General features: G+C 34.7%; 1 long non-coding RNA gene across 5 annotated transcripts in view; it reads left to right on the top strand.

Moving 5' to 3' along the window:
- Positions 1–24,592, top strand: part of LOC118351566 (uncharacterized) — a 169,505-nt gene that overhangs the window by 89,055 nt on the left and 55,858 nt on the right. For 3 of the 5 annotated variants that reach the window (XR_007404149.1, XR_007404150.1, XR_007404152.1), the window contains exons 3-4: positions 6,764–6,928; positions 13,103–13,145. This is a non-coding gene — a long non-coding RNA (uncharacterized LOC118351566). The remainder of the gene's footprint in view (positions 1–6,763; positions 6,929–13,102; positions 13,146–24,592) is intronic. The other 2 variants (XR_007404151.1, XR_007404153.1) reach the window with 1 other exon arrangement.

Raw genomic sequence — 24,592 nt, 5'->3', positions numbered from 1 at the left:
CTTGCTCACAAAGATTTTCACTTCCCTTCTTAAACATCTCCAATGCCTTCTCTGATTTGTCACATAAACATCTGCTCTGGCAAACATTATAATTTGTCTCCACAGAACCAGACTTTCATAAAAATAACAACAAAAGAGGATTATAAAAGAGAAGCAGAGTACCATGCATTTCTTTAAAATTATTTTTTTAAAAGATTTTATTTGAGAGAGCACAAACGGGGAGGGGCACAGAGAGAGGGAGAAGCAGACTCCTTGCTGAGCAGGGAGAAAAACATAGGGTTCTATCCTAGGACCCCAAGATCATGACCTGAGCCAAAGGCAGACAGTTAACCAACTGAGCCATCCAGGCATCCCTTAAATTTCTTGATTCTCATTAGGATTTAATGGACTTGGAGCCCTTAAACATAAATTGCTTATTTTGTATATCCAGTCAACATTCCTTTTTAGAGTTTCTATGTTTTCAGTCTTTTCTAAATGAGTTAAAAAAGAAATAGAAAACATGGCCACTACTTTCCCCCTACTCACTGTAGGTGGAAAATACACCTTGCTTGAAACTAAGCATATCAATACATACAATGACTCCTCTGTGTTATCTAGGTAGATGGAGCTCTTAGTGGCCTACATGCTCCCAAATTTAAAGAACTTCATGACATGCATTGAGGCCCTTAACAAACCTCCGTCTTCTACCCCTTTTACCCACTCCATCAGAATTTCAGATGCCCCAAAACCCCTGGGCCCTCAGGCTAGGTTCAGATCTCATGGTATACCCTTTACTTTGATGTTACAGGGGTGATTTCCTTGAACTTTGAAGCTGCCCCACTTTGTAGTTTGGATTGACAGTTCAAAGGTGACTTGAAGCATGTTAAATAATCAGCTAGAACAACTGCTAATAAGGTATATGATCCTATAAATCTGGACACTGCTGCACACTTTGGTAAATTTTTTTGTGTTATTAATATTGCCTTCAAGGGTTCATATTATCAGTATTATTTTTAAAAGTCCCCTTTGTCTCAGGTTACAAATATAATATGGACTTGCAGTTAAGAAAGCAAACAATATAGTTACATATGTATGTGTGCATGTGTGTATGTGTGTGTATTATATGAAAGAGTTGAACAACTCCTTCACTCCCCTGACAGCCTGAAATGACCCATTCCACAATTTTCCCCTTCTTCATACAAAAATATCCAAGCATATAAGCAAATTTATTGCTTGTTATTGAAATAAAATCATGCTATATGCAATTTGCTTTTTTCACTTCATGGACAGCCTTGCAAGTCACTAGTTATGGTTCTAATATTATCTTTCTTCTTCATGCATTTATAAACAGATATTTTAATTTTCTATAAGTAAGATCATAACACTTCCTAAAGGATATCACCTTTCATTTTATTTTAATTTCTATTATTATTATTAACATTTTAAATGTTCATTTTTATCGTGTTTTACAGATCACAAACTCCTCTTACATATACCATCTTACTTATTCCTAAGTAGTCTGTGAGGTGGTTACTATTAACTCTATTTTAGTTGATCAGGAAGCTTAGAGAAGTTGATGTCTTCCTTCTATGATAAAGCTAATAAAAGTAGAGTCAAGATTCAGAGTTGTCTTGTCTTACTCACTCATGCCTTTGAGAACACTTAATCTTCTGATAATGTTTGAAAATGTTTGTGGGAAGGTAGGAAAATCCCTACTGAATGACATTTGAAATCCCCTTCACCATATCAAAAAATTGTCAATATCACTTTTTTATTTGACTTCTAAGCCTCTAGCAACATAACCATCACCTTATCTACCATATCAGTTTGTTCTGCTATGCCTGTTGTATAGACTAGTAAATTTTATGAGAAATTTTCTGCCTTGGTTCTTAAAATAGTTTCTTAACTATTAAACTGAAGCATTGTTCCATTTAAAATGTATTTCCACATCCCATTATTTGCTCCTAAACTCATTTTATCTACATTTTCTCTGGACTGAGCTCAATTTGCTGTACATTAGTCCCAAAGCTTGAATGATTCATCTGAATCCAAGTACATTATTTCTCATTGTATCTTGCTTTTCACAATTTAACTTAGCCTGTACACTTGCTTTCCATGCATCCTCCAAATTAATAGAAAAAAAAAAACATTTTAAAGTTGAAAACAAAGCTTGCCCTGGCTTCATTGGAACATAAATACTGGCCTGAGAAATGGCTTGGTTACTGTCCTAATATATCTCAAGAGGCACTTCCCTTTTCCTATTTTATTTGTTAATGGTAACATAAAAAGGATTAATTATAATGCTAAGTTTTAAGCATCCAACCTTGGAGATCCAGCCAGAAGTGAAAGTTGGAACTTTTAGGCAAAGATGTTGTTAATTTAAAAAAGCACATGTTTATATAGAGTGTAGGTTGACTTTGAAACAGAATGGGCTGTGGAGATGGAAAGACTCAGGTTTGAATTCTTGCTGTAGTATTGCCTAACTCTGTAACCTTGGAGAGGTTAGTTTTTCTAAGCTTATGCTTTTTCAATTGTAAGATAGGGATAACCCTCAGAGACTCCTTGGGAGCTTTAAACAACAGGATGCACCAATTGCCATTACAGAATTTGACATTTAGGAAATCTTCAGTATGTCTAAGTTTAACCATGTATAATTGTTTATTTTAAACTGCTGTTTACCTACCAACTATCTATTTTATACCTAATATACTTAATGGCTAGTAGACTTATATACCTAATACAACTAAATAGCTAAAAATGAATTAAACATTTTTAGTTAGGTTCTTCTGTGTTTCCGTTAGTTATGTTCTCTGTCATTTTTCCTGACAATATAACAAACTCATGTTTCTTATCTTTTAAAAAAAAAGATTTTGTTTATTTATTTGAGAGAGAGAGAGAGACAGGAGAGAGGGAGAGAATCTCAAGCAGACCCCCCACTGAGCTTGAGACCTGACAAAAGGCTGGATATCACAATCTCTGAGATCAAGACCTGAACCCAAATCAAGAATTGCTCGCTAAGGGAAATATCAGAGAAGGAGACAGAACATGAGAGACTCCTAACTCTGGGAAATGAACAAGGGGTGGTGGAAAGGGAGGTGGGTGGGGGGTGGGGGTGACTGGGTGATGGGCACTGAGAGGGGCACTTGATGGGATGAGCACTGGATGTTATGCTATATGTTGGCAAATTGAACTCCAATTAAAAAAAAAAAAAAAGAATTGCTCACTAACCTGACGGCCACCCAGGTGCCCCCTCATGTTTCTTATCTTGAAGACACATTTTTGGTACAACAGTGTTCTTTTTTTTAAGGTTTTATTTATTTATTTGAGAGAAAGAGAGAGAGCGTGTACAAACATAGGGGTGAAGGGCAGAGGGAGAGAGAGAATTTGAAGCAGACTCCACATTGAGTGTGGAGCCTGTCCTGGGACTTGATCTCAAGACCCTGAGATTATGACCTGAGCTGAAACCAAGTGGTAGATGCTTAGTCAACTGAGCCACCCAAGCTATCCAGTACAAGAATCTTCTTAAAGATATATTAATGTTTTCTGAAATTTAATTTTAAGATTAGTAATAATAGTTATGCTATTATTTTTTTAAAGATTTGTTATTTATTTAAGCAATTTCTACACCCAGTATGGGGCTCAAACTCATGACCCCAAGATCAAGAGATGAATGCCCCACTGACTGAGCCAGCCATGTACCCCAATAATAGTTACATTATAAATGTACATATTAGTACTCTAAGGGAATTAAAATACACCCCTCCCCATAACCTTATTCTAGTATGGTGTCAAACTTTGATAATATGACTTACTTGCATAATTTATTATGCACATAAATTCATATTTCACATTACTCAGCAAAATAAGGTCATATAGTTTGAAAAAATTATTTGAATTTTTGGCTTTCTTTTTTTTTTAATTTTTGACTTTCTTAAACACTGAATTTAGACCTAAGAAATTGGTATTTAGTAAGTATTTCTTTTGGTTTTAAACTGGATATAAGTGATTTGTTTTGTTTGGTCACATCTGAGCAAAGTGGTAGAATTTATTGAGAATGAATAACTTTTGGTTACCTACTATATCCATAGCATTTCTGAGAATAGAGCACTATATTTCTGTTAAGTAGTTTACAATAATTTGTTTGTAATGGACCAGGTAAGAGGTAAACAAGACAGATGTTCTAGCCTTGATGAACTAAGATTCTAGCTGGAAAGAAACAGAAATCAATATATAAATAAATACATAAATAAGAATTTCAAACCCTGAAAGTGCCATATGAAGATAATATAAGGGAAGAAGCTGTGAAAGGAAGGCCGGTCTTTGAGTTGAAACCTGAATGATACAGAAGCTGACATGTGCTGATCCAGAAAAGCAGGTGGAAAAAACTGTACAATGCTCTGAAATGGGGTAAGATCATGGGCTTGGGGTTCAGATAAATGTACAAATGACTCTCACCAAAAGCAAAAATTTGAGTGAGAACTATACATTTGGAAGCCATTTGCATCCAAGTGGAAAGTTAGGAAATGAAAAAATCCATTTGGATAGTGTCTTTTTTCAGGTACTACATACTCGAGGTTAATGAATTCTTGTTCAACATTCCAGCTGAAACGTCAATTGGGATTCTATTCCTCTAACCTAAGGGAGATAGTGCACTGGAAGTAAAAGCTTGCCTTCTCTTACTGGGGAAGACTGGTGTGCTTACATATATGAAAACAATTTCTATGCCATATATTTCTTTCATTTTAATTAAGTTCAACTGGAAATAAAAAGCTTACATTTCAGGATTGATTCTTTAGAGCTTAGACCTGTCACTTCAGTCAGGCTACATTTTGTCCCACTACCAGGCAGGACATTATAGCTAGAATTAAATGTCTAATAGAAAAACCCCTGAGATGGTTTAGTCTCTTCTTCCTTCTCTGCATTGTCAAAAGATCATCAAAATTTGGTACCAGCATTTTTTAAATGTAGCCAAAAATATTGAAAACATAACTTTAAATTATGTTGTTAAAATTCTTGCTCCTCCCTAATAAAGGACATGTGTTTTAAACTAGGTTAATGCTTTTTCTGGATCTCCAATTATAGTACATCTTCATTTTAGGCATGAATAGCTTACATTTTCATTTCCTGAATTATCTGAGCTGAAAAATAAGCAGAGTTATGCAGTTCAACCAGATTCTCAAATCTTTTTAAAGAAACTTTTCCCCCAAGAGTGAAAAGGAATCAGAAGGATTTGGGGTCTGCATAAACATTGTCATTAGCAAACCTTGTAATATGTCAAATTTTGAATATAAAGAATTTATTATAAGTAGTAATTATCTCTCTAGATTCCTTGAGCAGAGAGAAAGTTTTAACACCAAGACTGAATACAAACTAAAAGCACTCTCAGCTACATTCTGTCCTCTGCCCACCCAGGAGAAAAAAATCATCTGCAAAAAAAATTAATAGCCTTCCTACTGTAATGCATTGAAGCATTATAATCTCATATTCTACTCTGAACTTTTTATTTTCAACATTAGAATTTCTTCTAATAGGCAGTAGAATAATTGGTATTAGCAGAGATGGAAATTAATATTAGATGCTATAGTCAACTATTGTTTGTTTTGGCTGATCTCTGGGCTAGGATATCAGGTATTCCAAAGAAATCCAGTTGGCCAAATATATTTTCCTTGGAATTCATTAAAAAAAGGGAGAATCTGAAACAGTAACAAATTATGTGGTTACCTAAAATCAACCTATCTATGATTTTTCTGATGGCTGCCATTGTTGTAGAAGAACACAGAACAGACTTTTCCTGGGAAGTTGGAAATCTGACACAAACAGGCTGAACCATTTTTGTTTTGCAGTGCTAATTGGCAATCATAGAGGATCACGAATTCCTGTTCCTGAAGGCAGGGATGTGGAAATGAATCTATGAGTAATTTATTCTCAGAAACATGAGAGATGACTAAGTATCATGCAAAATATTTAGGCCTGGTGGATAGAGTTTGGAAGAGAAATTTTTAAATTTATTGTGAAGCTGATTTAATTTTTATTTTAAAACTAATCAAAACAATGTAAAGAGGCATAGTGGAAAGTCTCACTTCTACCCTTTCCCACCTTCCCTGTTTCTCCACTTCTCCCCAGGAGAAGAAACTATACTTATTTCCTGCATATTTATCCTCCTAGGGTCTCTTTATAAAAATTCAAGCAAATGCAGCTATGTATTCATATTCCTCCTTTCTTACTACTGTGAAATATTTTATGAATGAAAAATTATAATATTTATGCTTATAAGACATGTATATGTGACATGTCATCACAGGGTTATCTTCCATTCTTACAACACTCATGAAGTAGATAGTATTTTCTCCATTTTATATATGAAGAAACTCAAATTCAAGAGAGCTAAAACATGTCTCAAGTTTACACATTGTTGGAGCCAGGGTACAGAATCTTCCCTTTTGCACTGATACTTGTTTGTATAACTTCAGCAGTTTAGCACTTCTGTTTGGAAATGTCAGGACAGAATTCTGCAGCTCTTAAACAACAAATTCTTTTTTTTTTTTTTTTTTTTTTTTAGATTTTATTTATTCATGAGAGACACAGAGAGAGGCAGAGATACAGGCAGAGGAAGAAGCAGGCTCCTCACACGGAGTGTGGGACTCATCCCCACATTCCAGGATCATGCCCTGAGCTGAAGGCAGACGCGCTTAACCTCTGAGCCACCCAGGCGTCCCTAAACAACAAATTTTTTTATTGTTGCATTCAAAGAAAATTTTTTTTATTTTTTATTTATTTATGATAGTCACACACAGAGAGAGAGAAGCAGAGACATAGGCAGAGGGAGAAGCAGGCTCCATGCACCGGGAGCCCGACGTGGGATTCGATCCCAGGTCTCCAGGATCACGCCCCGGGCCAAAGGCAGGCGCCAAACCGCTGCGCCACCCAGGGATCCCCAAAGAAATTTATGGTAAGTTTAATCTTTTACATTTTCAAAATAAAACCTCTTTTTTTCTAATATTATTTTTGTAAATAAAAGAGTGAAACTCATATTAAGTCCAGCTATATAGATAAAAATCACTGATAACATGTGTCTCTCCTAAACTGTTTGGTGGTAAAGTGATATCCTAGCATGCAGCATTTCAGGGGGACTATGGATTGGCAGGAAATGATCGCTCTCACACATATTCATGTACATTATTAGTTCCCCATGTAGTTACTCAAGAATCCAGAATGCTGTTGGTAGTTGATGGACACAATGGGTAGGATCAGTATAACGTATCTTGGCATGATTTTCCCCTGGCCCCAAGTATCTTAATGGGTTGCATAGATGCTGGTAATGATGTCCATCCATGGTAGAGTCCTGCCTCATCTGAGAAAAGAAATAGAAAATTTTCTCTCTATCCCAGCTGTCCTTATACAATTTAAAACATCATTTCAAAATAACTTACCCTAGCAGTCTACATGCTGCCTCTTCTTGATGAACAATGTAGGTTTACAATTTTATAAGCTGTACCTGGTAAATTTATCTACTATAGTTTCTAATATTTATCCCCTTTGAACATCATCATATATTTATGGCCTTTCACAGACTCAAATAATTTCATTCTACAGTTATAAATAGTTTCTTTTTGATTCATGTCCACATTCCTCACATTTTGGCCAATAAGAGCCCTTTTAAGCTAGCTCCTTGTCAACATCACCAGAAAGTTTTGAAAGTATTCTTACTGTCTTTCATCTAAATGTGCCAGCCCCACCTTTAATTTCAGCTTCTAGAAATTAAATTTGGGCACTAGGACTACATATTATACTGTTTCATATAATTAAGGGTCTAGAGAATGATGACAAAGGCCTATAGGGCTTTGATGATAAAACATTTACTTTTTTTTCAATATTAATGAATTTATGTTGCTATGCTCAATTTACCATTTATTAAATATTACTTAAAATGATCATTAATAGATAGTTCATGTAAACTTTTTCTACCATTTTGAGCTACAGTTTTCTCTTTATTCTCTAGCTTTGATTTTCCATGATATATATTGTCTTACCAAACTGTGCTTTTAAATTTCTATGTTACTCTCAAATTTATAGTTTCATTTTATTTCTTTCTGTCTCTCAGCTGTAACGTTCAGGAATTTAGTGTGAAGGTCTCAGTTGTCCCCTATGCCATGCATTACCGCAACACAAACTGCCTAAAAAGGAAAATAAGGCCAACTTCTTTTCAAGGGGAATACTAAAGAAATAAAGTTATGGGCCAAAAGACAAAACTACAGATATAGCAAAAAGATCAGTAGTTGCCAGTGGTTCAGGAGTGGGGGGGGAAGAAAGGGATGAATATGTGGAATAGAGTGTTTTAGGGTCATGAAACTATTCTGTATGGTACTGTAATGGTGGATACATGTCATTATACATTTTTTAAAGGATTTTCTTTATTTATTCATGAGAGACACAGAGAGAGAGAGAGGCAGAGACACAGGCAGAGGGAGAAGCAGGCTCCACACAGGGAGCCCAATGTGAGACTCAATCCCAGGACCCCAGGTTCATGCTCTGAGCTGAAGGCAGGCCCTAAGCTGCTGAGCCACCCAGGTGTCCCATATCAAAAGCCATAGAATGTACAACACAAGAAATAAACTCTAAGGTAAACTATGTGTTGCAGTTAATAATATATTAATACTGGCTCATCAGTTGTAGAAATGTACTGCACTAATGCAAGATGTTAGCAAGAGGGGAAACTATGGAGAAGGAGACTTGTGGAGAAAGGCTATAGTGAGAACTCTTTTCTCCTCAAATTTTGTGTAAATCTAAAGCTAAAAACCAATGTTTGTTAACTAAAAAAATGTTCTGCGACCTGAGTATTTCAAAGAAAGGAGACAAATAAACTCTCAGGCTATTAGTAGATAATAGCAATAATGGGGGGATTTAAGTCCAGTACAACCCTTTGGGGGTTTTTATCTATATTTATCTTTTAAAAACTTTATTTTTATTTGTTATTGAAGTATAATGACACACAATGTTTATTAGTATCAGGTGTACTACATAGTGATTCAACAATTCTATGCATTACTCAGTGCTCCTGTTATATGTGGAATCTAAACAAACAAACAAACAAACAAAAGAAACCTCTTTTTAAAAAACAAAAAAACAAAACAAACTGTTAAATATAGAGAACAAAGTGGTGGTTGCCAGAGGGGAGGTGGGTGGGGGATGGGCAAAATAGATGAAGGGAATGAAGAGTTATAGACTTCCAGTTATTAAAAAAATAAGTTGTGGAGATAAAAAGTACAGCAATGGGAATAATATTATATATTTACTTTTATTAATCCCATTATTTTTCTGAGCCCTGTTCTCATTACCTTGTCTCTCTGGGCCATAAGTGTTGAACTCCAATTCTTTTTTTTTTTTTTTTTTTTTATTTATTTATGATAGTCACACAGAGAGAGACAGAGAGAGGCAGAGACACAGGCAGAGGGAGAAGCAGGCTCCATGCACCGGGAGCCCGACGTGGGATTCGATCCTGGGTCTCCAGGATCGTGCCCTGGGCCAAAGGCAGGCACCAAACCGCTGCGCCACCCAGGGATCCCATGAACTCCAATTCTTTATAGCCTTTGAATGACTATCACTCCTTTTTACCTTAGGAATAGACTAGTTTGCATATTAATATATATTTAAATATACAAATAAAATAGATAAGTAGGTAAAATAGGATAGACATTCATTATGCGCACCTATAGGGCAGTCATACACATAGCTTATGTGAATTGATCTTAAAAATATAGTCCTGAGTAAACAGATTAGAAACAGAATGTAATTTATGTGAATTTAAAATATGTATTTAAAAAGTAACAATGTACATTTTTATAATAATACATGTGTAGTTTATATCAGAAATGGTTACTTATGAGAATGAGATTGGGATAAAAGGGAATAAATTAATAAACAAGAGAAAGGCCTTGCTTGGACTAATAAAAAATTTATTATCCAACTCCAACAAGCCTGAGTAATTCTTGATAGATGTCATTGTTCAAAAACCCACCTATGTCACACTTTCCTCAGTGAGTCAGTGGTCTCCTGCCTTAGACTAGTCCATTTACATCCAGGACATCAAATTCCAGGTACCCCTTGGGAAGTCTGGTTGTAGTGATGTGGATCCTAGTCCCACTCTTTACCCAATTTGCATAATTCCCATTATAGATTGGCAGGAACACACACATGCACACATACACCTAATGGGTTCCCCATCTAAATCGAGAATATAGGAAGTAAGATGGCCACACACATCTCGGCAATGTTTGTTCATGGCTGCTAGCTCCCAATCTATGCATAATTGGGGTCTTGCAGACTAGGGCACATTTTTGCTATATGATTTGTCTCTATTGCTCAAAGCTGACATCACTTTTCCAGAAGAACTTGTACTTGCATTTGAGGGAATGTGGATTATGTACAGCATTATGCTGTCCTTCATCTTGAATCAAATAGTGTTAACAGGTCACATTCTCATCTGTAGCAAGGACATAGTCACAGACCAGGTGTCTCTAAATAGGATTTTTGCTTCCAGTTGCTTGTGTTCTGGAAAGTCTGTTTCCATGCACGTTGTTACTTTGATTTTCCTTTTCTGGACGGCTAATGATTTCTGCAAGCTGCATTGCAGGATGATCAAGTTGGACCATTCAGTTTTGGGAAATTATAATGTCAATATCCTTAGGTCTTTCCTCTTGATCTGCTCAAATTCTTCAGAGGACACCCTTTCAGTCTTCTACCTGGAAAGTGAAGTCCTAGTTACCAATTTTCTGGTAACTCAATGGGGGAGAGGTTGGAGGTTTTAATATATAGTACGCATACATTCAGTGAGTTGTTTCCTTTTCACTATGGTACACTATCCCATGCCTTTTTACCCTTTCCAAAAAATAAAAAATCAACTTCCTATGTTTCCCAGGGTAGAAGAGGGAGTCTTGGCATCTGACTGCTGTTTCATTTCTTTCGTATATTTTCTATTTGGTTGTTTGTCTCTTGTCAACTTGTAAGATCATTTGTCTATTTGGGTGCCCAGGTGGCTCAGTTGGTTAAACCTCCAACTTTTGGGTTAGGCTCAGGTTATGATCTCAGGATCATGAGGTGAAGCCCTACATCAGACTCTGCACCTAGTGCAGTCCACTTGAGATTCTCTGTCTCCCTCTCCCTCTGCCATTTACGCTGTTTATGTTCTCTCTCTCAAATAAATAAAATCTCAAAAAAAGATCATCTGTATATTTACTTTATTTAAAATATCTTTTGTCTGTTTTCATTAGGCCTATCATTTGCCTATTTGCTTTAAGATATCTTTGCCATCCAAATATTTAAAATTTGTATACAGGTAAATATGTCTAACTTTCCTATTAGTTAACATTAAGTTTCCACCCTTGGTTAAGAAAGTCTCCTCTGCTCCTATATATATTTTTTAAAGGTTTTATTTAATTATATCGAGTGAGCAGGGGAAGGGGCAGAGGGAGAGGGAGATAGAATCCCAAGCAGACTCCCCACAGAACCTAGCCCATCACGGGGCTCGACCTCATGACTATGAGATCATGACCTGAGCCAAAATCAAAAGTTCAATGCTTAACTGACAGAGTCACCCAGATGCTCCTACTCCTGTATATCATATGTTAGTCTCCTGAATTTTCTTCTAAGATTTTTGTTTCTTTATATTTTATATTCAAATCTTTTCTATCTGGAATTTATTTTTTAGGAATGCAAGATAGAGGCATTATTTCCTTCCATATGAATAGCCAGTTGTGCCAAATATTTTTCTCTAAATAAACTATTGCTACTTATTAAGTTAAAAATTGTATTTTGCCATGTTTTACTCTTATTTGTAATAGGATATTATTTCTTAATTATCAATTTCTTTCTACTGATCTTTTTGTTCCTGTGAAGATGCTATTTTCATTTGATCACTTTGCAAAGGGAAGCTCCTAAGGATGTCCAGAAAAAAAACAGTCAAATACAAAGGACCCCAAATTAGGACAATTACTAGTTCTGGTAGTTAGAAGGCACTGAGTCAACACCTCTGAAAATGTGAAAGAAAATATTTCCAATGCTTCATTGTAGTAGAGGAAATATCAGTCAGGTATGGTGGCAAAAGAAAGGTGGTTGTAAATATACAAAATTTCAGAGTGTTACCTCATACACTATTTCTTCAGAAGCTACTATACTGTATACTTTCTTAGGAAGCTGTAGTACTTTAAAGGCCCAATGGGGGAAACCAAGAAAGAAGAAGAAAAGGAATATCAGACAAGATGCACTAGAGTTGAGAGGGAAAACAAGTCCCCAGAATGATGGTGAAGGTCCATCAGAATGAGTGTGGTATATCAGGCAGAGGGGAACACCAGTATGATTGTAGCAGGTCACAAGGTTCCAAGAGATCAGGGGAAGGAAACTGATAGGAATCTGATGTGTCTGTCTTGAGAGGAGATTTATAAAACTGACATCAAGTAAGGGCTTGAATTAGTGATACATATATAAAACATTAAGTCAATGATTAAATAATAATAACTATTAACTCTAGAGAAAGCAAAAAGATGTGCAGAAAAGCAATATAGTTCATTTCATAGCACATCTTTGGATGATATTTACATAGTCATAATATCTTCTTGGCATACCTGTATTGGTGGTGAGGAAGTGGCCAAGGGTGTAAGTGTGTGTGGTAGGAGTAGGTGAAAAAAAGGTGATAGATCCACACATTCTGTAATGGGAAGTCAAAAATAAAAGAATAAAAATAATGTGAACATATTATTTAGAGATGTGGAAACAAATTCTAAAACAATTAATAACCTGAAAGATGAGCAAAGTTTGTCTTTGGAAGGGGAAGAAGGAGAAAGCAGGTCAGGGAATTGCTGTTTTTCATAAATAAAGCCCTTGTAGTGTTGACTCCTTAAACTATATTTCAAGCATAACTTTCCTAAAAAATAGCAACTAAAAATAAAAATAATGTTTAAATGAAAAAGTAAACAAAGTGATTTTTAAGTGAAAACCTCCCACATACATTTTGTCTGATTCTAAGTGCATGATTATTCTGATAACATTTCAAAAATGTTTTAAAAACTAGCATGAACTTAACCGGTTCCAACTTTCCTTAATACTAATGTGGTTTCAAAATTTCAAACAGGTTCTTCTTGGATTGTGTGTATGCTTCTTCTCACCTTACTAAGGTGAGTATGTAAATGTCTTGAGAGATCTAAATGGAAGACAATGGCCCCAACAGTACAAGTGATTCTGGGTTCAGAAAAATAGTTCCTCACTTTGGGTTCATTTTTAATTGGTGGGAAAATATATAAGAAGCATACCTTCTCTACTTCTTTTCTTGTTCCATTCTGGTCTCAAGCCCAAGTGCTAAAAATTGATGAACTCTGAAATTTCCAGTGCCAGTGTTCAGATTCAAGACATTAGTAAGTTCAAATCAGTTTGGGGAAAAGCAGCTCACATTTGAGTCAGACTTCTGTCTTGGGAAGGTTGGTTTCTTGCTTTTTATCTTCTCACATCTTTTCTAAAGGTATTTTCTTTCTCTCTCATACCTGTGATTAGTTTATATGAAAGCCTTTTCCTCTTCTTTCAAAACGATCTGTTCCGTGAAGCATTTCAGGAGCGAGGGACCACCTACTATTTTACACTGTCTCATTAAATGGATCTCTGTGTCATCTTTATGCATCTCTGTGGACTTTTCAATCCAAGTCCTTCAATGGTGATATTTTTATTCCCTATTCTCTGGATGACTATTAACCATTTGAAAGCAATGCTACAGAGATATGAAGGGACGGTATGAGTTTATGTAATTCAGAGTTGAGAGGTATAATCCTGACATATAAAGAGGTAATATATGACTTAGGTAAATATTTTAATATCTGAGGAATTATGATGTAATTTGTTTTCACATCTTTTTTGGTGTCTTACACATTTTCTTTCTATCATTTATCAGTTCTGTCATAAGACTTAAAATATTTTTGGGCATGGTTGTTTATGTTCTTATGATTTATTTCTTCCCCCCACCGCCATGTGTGTGGCCAAGTATTTATAATATATAATATGTCACATACCCAAGAAGAAATAATTAGGGCCCATGCAATTCAGATATTTCTCTTTAATGATAACTGTTGTTTGTTGAATGCATTTGAATCCCCACTGTGATTAATATATACAATTGAGTAATACAAGTGGGTTCTGATATTGTTGATGATTTCTTCCTTACTAAGGTAACTGGTGATAATCCTAAGAACTATGGCTAAATGAATGTTGTATTACAGTGTAGGCATTCTATTCTATTTATCTTCTTTTTTTCCAATTGGTCTGTTCTATGTTATGATGTCCATTTCTTGCCTCCAAACCCTTATAGCTGAATACTGTTATGTGTTTGTGGCCTTATGCAAAGTGTGGCCATTATGTCCTGAGATTTTATCAATTAATGTCTATATAAAGCTTTGCTCCTCTCAGGTGTGCTCTGCAGATTGTTCTATGGATCACTGAAGCTCTATGTCCTTCCTGAGCACCAAATTTATGTTGTTATTTTTTGGTACTGGCCTCTCTCTGCAGGATCAGCATGCTTGGAGGGTTATGTCCTCTTTGCTGTGTGGCCATTGGAGGGCTTGAACACTCCTTTTGTGGAAAGAGTCTTTTCCTACTTGGAGTCTTGTCTTAAAAGTCATCTGTTACTCAGTCAAGCCTGAGCACTTCCTGTGAGTCAACATTAGTTCTGGTTAATACTGTTTAATAACTTAATATTTTTTGGAGCGGGTTATACATACTCACATGTGTTTGTATGAAAGTATAAATGTGTGTGTAAATATGTTTATACACACACATATATATATATACACACATATATTACATTTATATGTTAAATCATAGAAATTCAGAATGTTTTCCTGAGTGTCAGTGCGAATGGATCTTCTGGTTCTGTATTCTGTTTTCATGGCAAGGACTTCAGAGGAATTTTGAGGGAAAGAATATGGTCTTTATTCTCTCAGTTTTACATCTCATAATGGGCAGAACTCAGGACATTCTTTGCTTTTTCTGAGTTACTGGTATGAAACTATAATCTATGGATTTTAAATGAAATATTTTTGAGGTTTTTTTTTACATATTTGAATAGTTTTTAGTTGAATTCATAACTTTTATAATGGGGAATATATGATAAACTTAGCTTCCAACTTACCTGGATTTTTATATTTATTATTTTATATGTATCATTTTATTTATTTTATATTTAAAGTATATTTCTTCCAAACAGCAAAGTCTAGTCTGACAATATTCTCCTTTCACAATGGAATGCTTAATCCACTTTAAGTGAGTGTAATTATTCATGTAGTTGAATTTTAGTCTGTCATCTTGCTATTTGATTTTATTTTTCCTATCTGTTCCTTATTTCTCTGTGCCTTATTTCTTGTGTCTTTTGGGTGAGTCACTATATTTAGTATTTCTTTTTATTGCCTCTACTGACTTTTTGCCTATACCTCTGTACATTTTTAGAGGTTGCTCTATAGATAATATAATTTAAAGATAAACTCTAAGATCCTTACATAAATACAATTTAATTCTCACCCTGCAGCTATTCCACTTGGTTCTTTCCAAAATTCTTCATTTGTTCATACCTATTGCCCAACTTTTATACTGATTTCTTTAATGTATTGATTTTAATTATTTTAATACCTCTTTGTGATAATACAAATATATAAGCTCTCTCCAGATTTGCTTCTATTACTTTTTTCTCTTTCCTGATTATGGGTCACATATTTCCTGCTTCTTCAGATATCTTATGATTTTAAAAAATTTTTTGCCAGGCATTGTATGTAAAAGGATATTATAAATAATATTTGCCACCATAAAAGTGATGCTGCTTCTTTTTTCAGGCTGTCAGTATGAAGGACTAAATTAATCTGATCAGTAGTGTAGCTGGATTGGGGCTTTGTCCCATATTTGTTTAGTTATATCAGTTGTCACTGGCTTCAAATGTTTTGATGGTGGGATCAAATCATGTTCTTCAGCAGGGTTTCATGAGATTCTAGAGATCCCAGAAGCCAGCTTTAATTGTCACTGGGAGCCCTCTTTGCTCTCCAGTCCTGCCCCCCCATTTTTTGCACCCCTTTCACCTGGCTGCCTCATCACCTCTGTAGGATTGCTGTAGTACACTATTAAGGCTCCAGAGTAACTTGGAGGGATTGCTTTGGGAATAAAAAAAAACATGTTTTTAGGCATTTATTTATTTAAAAAATCTATTGAGATAAAATTCACAATCTGTAAATTAACTATTTTAAAGTGAACAATTTGGTGACATTTACTACATACACAATGTTGTGCAAACACCACCAAGTTCCAAAATATTTCCATTGCTCTCAAATAAAACCTCTTATCCATTAAGCATTTTCTCTCTATTAGTACCCTTGCCTGGCCTCTGGCAACCACCAATATATATGCTGTCTCTTTGGACTTACCAATTCTGGATAATTCATATCAATGGAATCCTATAAAATTAATCCTTGAACAACATGGGGTTTAGGTGTGTTGACTCCCTGCACAGTCAAAAAGCCATATATTTTTATTGTCTCCCCCAAAACTTAACTATTGATAGCTTACTGTTGACTAGAAGTCTTACTGGTAACATAGTTAACATATATTTTATGATATATGTGTTATATACTGTTTTCTTATAATAACACAAGCTAGAGAAAAGAAAATGTTATTAAAATCATAAGGAAGAGAAAATACACTTATAGTACTCTATTTATTGGAAAAAAAACCACACATGTAAGTGGACCCGTGTAGTTCAAATCCATGTTGTACAAGGATTAACTGTAATATGTGATCTACTGTGTCTGGTTTCCTTCACTTAGTATAATGTTTTGGAGGTTTCCTTTGGTATTTTTCCCTGCCCTCAGCTTTCAGCATCCATTACCTTCAGCTGGTGAGGATTGAGAGTGACTTCTCTTCATTCTCCTATCTTTATCTTCAGGCTCCAGTAAGTCACTGTTGGTCATTGTATTTGGTGAAGATTCTGTTGCCTCTTCTGACCTATGACCAGGCTTTGACACTCAATGAAATCCTATGGGAAAGAATTGAAAGTTGGGGAACTTGCTTGGTGTTCCTCAAGATCAGATTTATCACATCAATCTTCAAGGAGCTGTTAAAAGTTTTTTCAAAGTTTAGCTAGTTTCTTTTTCATTCTATCTTTAGCAGATTTATCTTCTTTTTGATATTTTGCTAGGGAGTAAAGAAACTGTGGATCTCTTCTCCTGGATGGATTTATCACTTCTAGAATTTAGTTTTCTTGTGTTTCTTTGCATCTTCAGCAATCCTCAGTGGGAATCTTTGCCTTGATCCTGTTCTTAGAGGAAAAGCTTTCATTTTTTTCACACTGAGTATGATGTTTGCTGCAGGTTTTTCACATATGGCTTTTATTATGTTAAGATAGTCTCTTCCTAGTCCTAGTTTTTTTGGGGTTTTTTTTTTTTATCATGAAAGTGTGTTGAATTTTGTCAAATTCTTTTCCTGCATTAATTGAAATGATCATGTATTTTTTCCTTCATTATGTTAATATGGTTTATTACATTGATCAATTTTCATATGTTGAACACTTCCAGGAATAGATCCCACTTGGGCATGGTGTATAATCCTTTTAATATACTGTTGACTTAGATTTGCTAGTATTCTGCTGAGGATTTTTGCATCAATATTCATAAAGAATATTGGTCTGTGTTTTTCTTTTCTGGTAGTGTCTTTGACTGGCTTGGTTATCAGTGCAATGCTCACTTTATAGAATGAGTAAGGAAGTGTTCCTTCCTCTCCGATTTTGTAGAAAAGTTTGAGAAGAATTAATGTTAGTTCTTTAAATGCTTGTAGATCTCATCAGTGAATCCATAAACTCCACGCCTTTTTTTTTTTTTTTTTTTTGCTTGGAGATTTTTTTATATATTACCGATTTATTCCCTTTACTAATTATAGATGTATTCTAATTCCTGTTTCTTTGTAATTCAGTTTTGTATGTTTTGTGTTTCTAGGGATTTGTCCATTTCATATGTTATCCAATTTATTGGTGTACAATTTTTCATAGTAGTCTTAAAATCTTTTTTATCTCTGTAGAATAAGTAATAATGTCCTCACTTCCTTTTCTGATTTTAACAGAATCTTTTCTCTTTATTCTTTGTCAATTTAGCTAAGGGCTTGTCAATTTAGCCAATCTTTTCAAAGAACAAACTTTTGTTTTCACAGATTTTCTCCATTGTTTTTCTGTTCTCTACTTTATCTCTGACTCAACCTTTGTTATTTACTTCCTTCTGTTAGTTTGGATTTAGCTTGTTCTTTTTTCCCCTAATTTCTTTGTAAAGTTAGGCTGTTTATTGAGACCTTTCTAATTTTTTTAATGTAAGATTTACAGCTATGCATTTCTCCCTTAGCATTGCTTTTGCTGCATCCTATATGTTTTGGTATATTATGATGTGGTTTTTATCATTTCTAAGGATTTTCTAATTTCCCATTTGAGCTCTTTAATTCATAGGTTGTTTTAAGAGTATGTTAATATCCATAAATTTGTTATTTTCCTAATTTTATTCTGTTATCGATTTCTAACTTCATCTTGTTGCTGTCAGAGAAGATACTTTGTACGATCTCTATATCTTTGAACCTATTGAGTTCTAATTTGTAGCCTAAGATATGGTCAATGCTGGAAAATATCCTGTATGCACTTGAAAAGAATGTATAATCTGTTTTTGTTGGGTAAAGTACTCTGTATATGTCAGATCTAGTTTGTTGTTCAGGTCTTCTATTTCTTTACTTATCTTCTGTCTCATTGTTCTATTGTTCTATCCATTATTTTTTTTTTTAATTTATTTATGATAGTCACACAGAGCAAGAGAGAGGCAGAGACATAGGCAGACGGAGAAACAGGCTCCATGCACCGGGAGCCCGACGTGGGATTCGATCCTGGGTCTCCAGGATCGCCCTGGGCCAAAGGCAGGCACCAAACCGCTGCGCCACCCAGGGATCCCTGTTCTATCCATTATTAAAAGGGGAATATTGAAGTCTCTAACCTTTATTGTAGAACTCCCTTCAATTCTGACAATTTTTATTTCATTCATTTTGGTGGTCTTTTACTAGGTGCACAAATGTTTATAGTTGCACCTTTTGCTTTATTGAACTTTTATTAATATGTAATGTCCTTCTTTGTACCTTGTAAACTATTTTGGCCTGAGGGAAAGGAGCTTGCAACCATGGGGAGGAAGTTCAACAATGGCTACCAGCATTATCTCTTTATGCTCTTTCTTTAGGTCATCTTACCCATCCCCATGAATTTATTTACCACTACTGACTAATGACTTCTAAATTTATATTTTGAACCTAGTGTTCACCTTGGACCTCAAAACTCATACATAAATTTATATATATTTCTGCTTGGAATATAGTTGGTATCTCACATGCACTTCAAAATTAACATGACTGTAAAAAAAACAAAACAAAACAAAAAAAACAAAATTAACATGACTGTAATTGAACACATAAACTTTTGTGAAATTCCTTGTCTTCTAGTCTTACCCATCTCAATAATCAGTTTAGTTGTCCAAGTCAGAAACCTAGGAATTATATTTTATTCTGTATATTTTCACTCACCATACCCAATTCATACAATTTCCCCACATTCAGTCTTCAAAATCTATCTTAAATTGTTTTGCTTTTTACCATCTCTACTACCAGCAACTTGGTCTAGATTATCAATATCTATTGCCTGGCCTGCTACAGCAACTTCATAACTGATTTTCTTGCTCTGTACTAGTTACCATCCAGAACATTCTCTACAAATCAACCATAGAAGTCTTTCTCTAAACATAAATTTAACCATGATACTCCTCCACTTAATGCGGTTTGTTATAATTAAAATAAAAATCCATATTCCTCATCATGGCAGACATGGCCCTGAATGCTTTCTGCTTACTTCTCCATTTTCTTCTTGAGTCATTCTCTCCTTTGCTCACTATATTGCAGAAACTTTGGCTTATTTTCTGTTATTGGAAGAAATGAGTCTTTTTTCCATCTCAGAGCCTGCCCGTACGTATCTTGTTCCCTGTAATAAGAATGTTCTTCCCAATCTCTTCAAATAGTACCTTCTTGTTTTTTACATCTCACTTAAATGTAGTTGTCTCAGATAGACTTTCTCTGATCATTCCATTCAAGGAACTTCCTCTCCCCATTTACTTTAAATGCCACTTCATATGGCCTCTTCCCAACATTATCTCTGTATTAGTTTCTGTACCTATTATAACAAATTACCACACATTGGGCAGTTTAAAACACAAATGTATTTTTACATAGTTCTAGAGACCAGAAGTCCAAAATCAATGTGTTGGCAGGGCTATACTTTTTCTGGAGGCTCTAGGGACTCATTGTGTCTTCCAGCTTTCAGCATTCCTTGGCTTGTGGCCACATCACTCCAAACCCTGCCTCCATAGTCACATTGACTCTTCTCTTTTGTGTTATCTCTTTTGCATTTCTCCTATAAAGGTACTTGGAAGACATTTAAGGCCCATTCAGGTAATCCAAAGTTATCTCCTCAACTCAAAATTCTTTCATCATGTTTGTAAATATCCTTTTTCCAAATAAAATAACATTTACAAGTTCTAGGCATTAGGATTTGATGTCTTTGAGTGGCCATTCATCCTATTACATGCTCTATCATGACTTTCTGATTATCAGATTTAGAATGCTGTTTTTACATAAATTATATATATATATATATCTTTAGGTATACGTTTTTTGTCAGTTTCTCTTAGACCAACACTATTCAGTAGAAATATAATGAGAGCTACATACGTAATTTAAAATTCTGGTATCCATATTAAAAGGTGAAAAGAAACACATGAAATTAACTTTTATATTAACTCAGTACATCCAAAATAATATCAACATGAATCAATATCAGACTTATTACTGAATATATATATCATTTTGAATAGTTCTGAAGTTATTACTGGATATATGTTATATATACATACATATATTTACTTATTGAATGAATAGTTGTTATATGAATAAAAGGAGACCTGAAAAATGTCATGCCAAGCCATATTACAATTTTCTTAACATCAAAATAGATATGTATTTTCAGAGTCACATTTATCTGAACTATGAGTAGAAAGTTAAGTATTAGTGATTATGAAACTTCTCTATGTGTCTCTAAACCAACTCACATTTTTGCTTGCACTGTTTCTCTGGATGACAAATTTTACAAGTTTGCATTCTTTAAGAATATTTTATATTTTATTTAAATTTTAAGGGCATTTGTAAATGTTTAATATTCTGGGATTTGGTGAAAATGGATCTTAATACATATTTATTATAATAATTTTCTTAGTTATGGTGAATTCTATTAACCAAAATTGCTGTGGAATTCATCCTCTTAAATATTTATTGTCACATAATATTTTAGATTTGAGCAGTGGGGAAATAACACAGTAGCTCATAGAGAAATTAGAACAGTAATGAAATTCAATCTATAATAGTTTATACATCATTTTGAACTGACTAATATTAGGAAAAGCATGCATATTCTATTAAAATATTAAAAGTTATTGAGGGCAAATTTTTATTTAATATTAAAATATAAAACCTCTTTAATCACTGGAAAGAATCCTCAGAAGTGGAAAGAAAAACTCTACATCAACTTAAACATTTCGGGACAACCAATTTCACTAATTTAAAACAACTTCCAGAGCTAAGGATCCAAGCAAATGAGCCATTTTCTTTAAAAATTCTGACTCATCTTGGGAGCATTAAAATTAATAGAACTTATGATCTTGAGTTCTGCTCATTTGTGAATGTGTTTTCAGTAAGTACACATAATTGGGGTTGGGATCTGACAGTCCCTTATATATATAACCATCATGAATACACATAGAGTTTTACATATTTCAAGGGGTCTGATTCATGATTTTATGAAATGAAATGAACTAATGCAGAAAACAAATCTTATTGCAGACCAGTGGGATGCTCTATCCCTGTAAAACATTAGGATTAAAAGTACTAAGACAATATTTTAGCCCAAAGCCTGAATCCTTTCTATAGAATTCTAGGGCAAAGAAGGTGATGGAGGGAGTGCAATGGAGGGAAGGTGGGTAGAGTCAGGGAAATCTTGTGATCACGTTTTACAAGGATTTCATGGATGAGTGGGTCAGTGCTTCATTTCGTAGAGGCAAATTTTTAGCAGTGGTTATCATCAATCTTCCTTCAGGCCTTGTTATTTTTCGAAACACGCAAGCGTAAAGGCTTGAAGGAAGGCATCTCTGCCCTGGACAACTTCCTGGACAAATTGTAGGCAGCCCTCCCCTGCAGCCCGCCACCCCAGGTGGGACTCAGCACAGCCCCTGCACCCGGCTAACTATCGACTGCAGCAACAAGCCATCGCATTCTCCATGACACCTTGAGACTGTCCAGTGGCGCTCCACCTGACAGGTTCTAGGGCCCACTCAGTGCCATCACTCAACGTGAACACTTGATGCCATTTCTTTCTATATGCATTCCAAGATTTCAGAGGCAACAGAAATGCCCTGGCAGCAGGGACTTATTTGGCCAGTGGGGAGGTGGGGGAGGCAGGATGGGACACTCAACATTTTTTTTTTCCATTTCAGAAACTCCAATGTAAAACAAACAAACAAACAAACAAAAAACCCGAAAAAACAAAACAAAACAAAAACCAAAAAAACAAAAGCGCATTAAGAGGCTTATTTGGGTAAATGGCCCATAGTGGATTTCCCCCCAGAAAGGGGGAAGGAAGAAAGGATAGGCCTTTCTTTTTAGACAGAAGCTAGAAGGCAGGAAACTTTGTGCAGTGTCACTGTGAACACCTCCAGCTGTATTAGTGCCATTGGAATAATAAATTTGATATGGTGGTGGAAAAAAAAAAAAGTTTACTGTCCCTAGTCCTTGTCTGTGTAGTTTCTGATACCTTCCTCCAGGAGGCTCAGATTCTGAGCCAGTTCTGTTGAAGGTGGAAGAAATGTTCTATCTACACTTTAACCATACCAGTCAGTAGTGTCAGAATTCAGTTGTGCTGTCTCAGAATTGTTGTTGTGTCTAGAAGGACCTTGAAGGATTGAACAAGCTCACACAAGCTGGCACTTTCATTATTAGTTGCCCTGCTTTGTACTCTGGTTCTGTATTGGGACACTGATACTCTGTCTTTGACAGGCTCTTATTCCTGGAGATGGATATAATATTTTAATGAGAACAAAGGGCAGCAATGATGAAAACCCTAAATTTGTTTCTCCAAGATTTAACTATGCGAGTCTTTGGTTTATAACTCTATGTTTTTCATATTCAGTAATTTATGAAAGTCATATCTAATAATTGGTAAGTGTTGATATCAAAGGGTGAGAAGTACATAGTGACTACTTTTAGAATTGTCTAAGTTTCTGAGTAATAAGGTTAAAATTTAACAGATATCATAGATTTTGAAGTTAATATAATGTCTAGGCATGTTTATAAAAAAATTAAGTTTGTTTATGAAGATATTTTTACTAAAAGAATTTTAGGTACTTTCAGTATTATATAATCAAAGATTTAAAAGTTTTAAGAACTGTATAATGCTTATCCCTAAGAACTTCTGAAAATATGCTAATGTAAAATCAAATACATCAAGACTCAAATATGAAAGTCCATCACATTGTAGAAAAACATTTATAAAGAAACAAAAATGTCTGAGAATGAAAAGAGAGAAACTGCATAGAATTAAAGAACTAGAACAACACATATTAAGGATCATAAGCTATAATCATGTAGAAGAGCATAATCCAGTAAATTTGTGTTAAAATGTGATTTTATCTTATATTATATAATATGTTTATTATATCAAATATATACTAATAACACATATTATGTATGTTATTGTATATACTTTAAAATAATGTAATAAATACGTGACCTCTGAAAAAACTTAGGTCATTGTTGTATATCACACTTACCTAGGTACAAATATACCTTTACTCAGAAGAACATAGTTTCTCATAGCTTTAGCTGTTTCGATGTCATGCAGATGGGTACAGCACCATCACAATTCCTAGAGACAGACTTCTGACTTTCTCTATTTTTACCTTTAAAAACCCATGAGTGTGAATTATTCAAAAGTTTGATTATTGGATTTAGATACTGTATCTAAGGAGAATTAGGTATTTAATTATCCTGACAATAAACTTTATGAATAAGTAACTAAAATACATTCATATTTTATTAATACTTATCAGGATCTGTAAGAATAATGAGTATTATGTAGGTCATCTGAATTTCCATAAATTTCGTCGACTTTTTGATTTCAAGATATGAATGCTTTATAATTAAGAAACTTATGAAAGCCAGTTAAAATTTTTGTGTCATGTCCTTTTCCATTACTTCATCTAAGCTCTTTCACAAAGTTAGACCTCCTTGGAGGTCCACAGGAAGTAGGTTCAAATTGACCAGATTTCTGTGGACACTGTTCATTGGACTATCAACTGCTCTACACTTAGACTAAGCCAACAACTGGATCAGTTTTATTATCTCTCACATTTCTATATGTTTTCTGCTCATTCATCTCCCCTCTAGCATGTATTAATTAGGTGGTGAATAAGACAAAGAATAATACTTTTGT

Source organism: Canis lupus, chromosome 20 (genome assembly GCF_003254725.2).
Source record: "Canis lupus dingo isolate Sandy chromosome 20, ASM325472v2, whole genome shotgun sequence".
NCBI lineage: Eukaryota > Metazoa > Chordata > Mammalia > Carnivora > Canidae > Canis > Canis lupus.
Note: the sequence above shows the minus strand (reverse complement) of the source record. Positions and strands in the feature narration are given on the sequence as shown.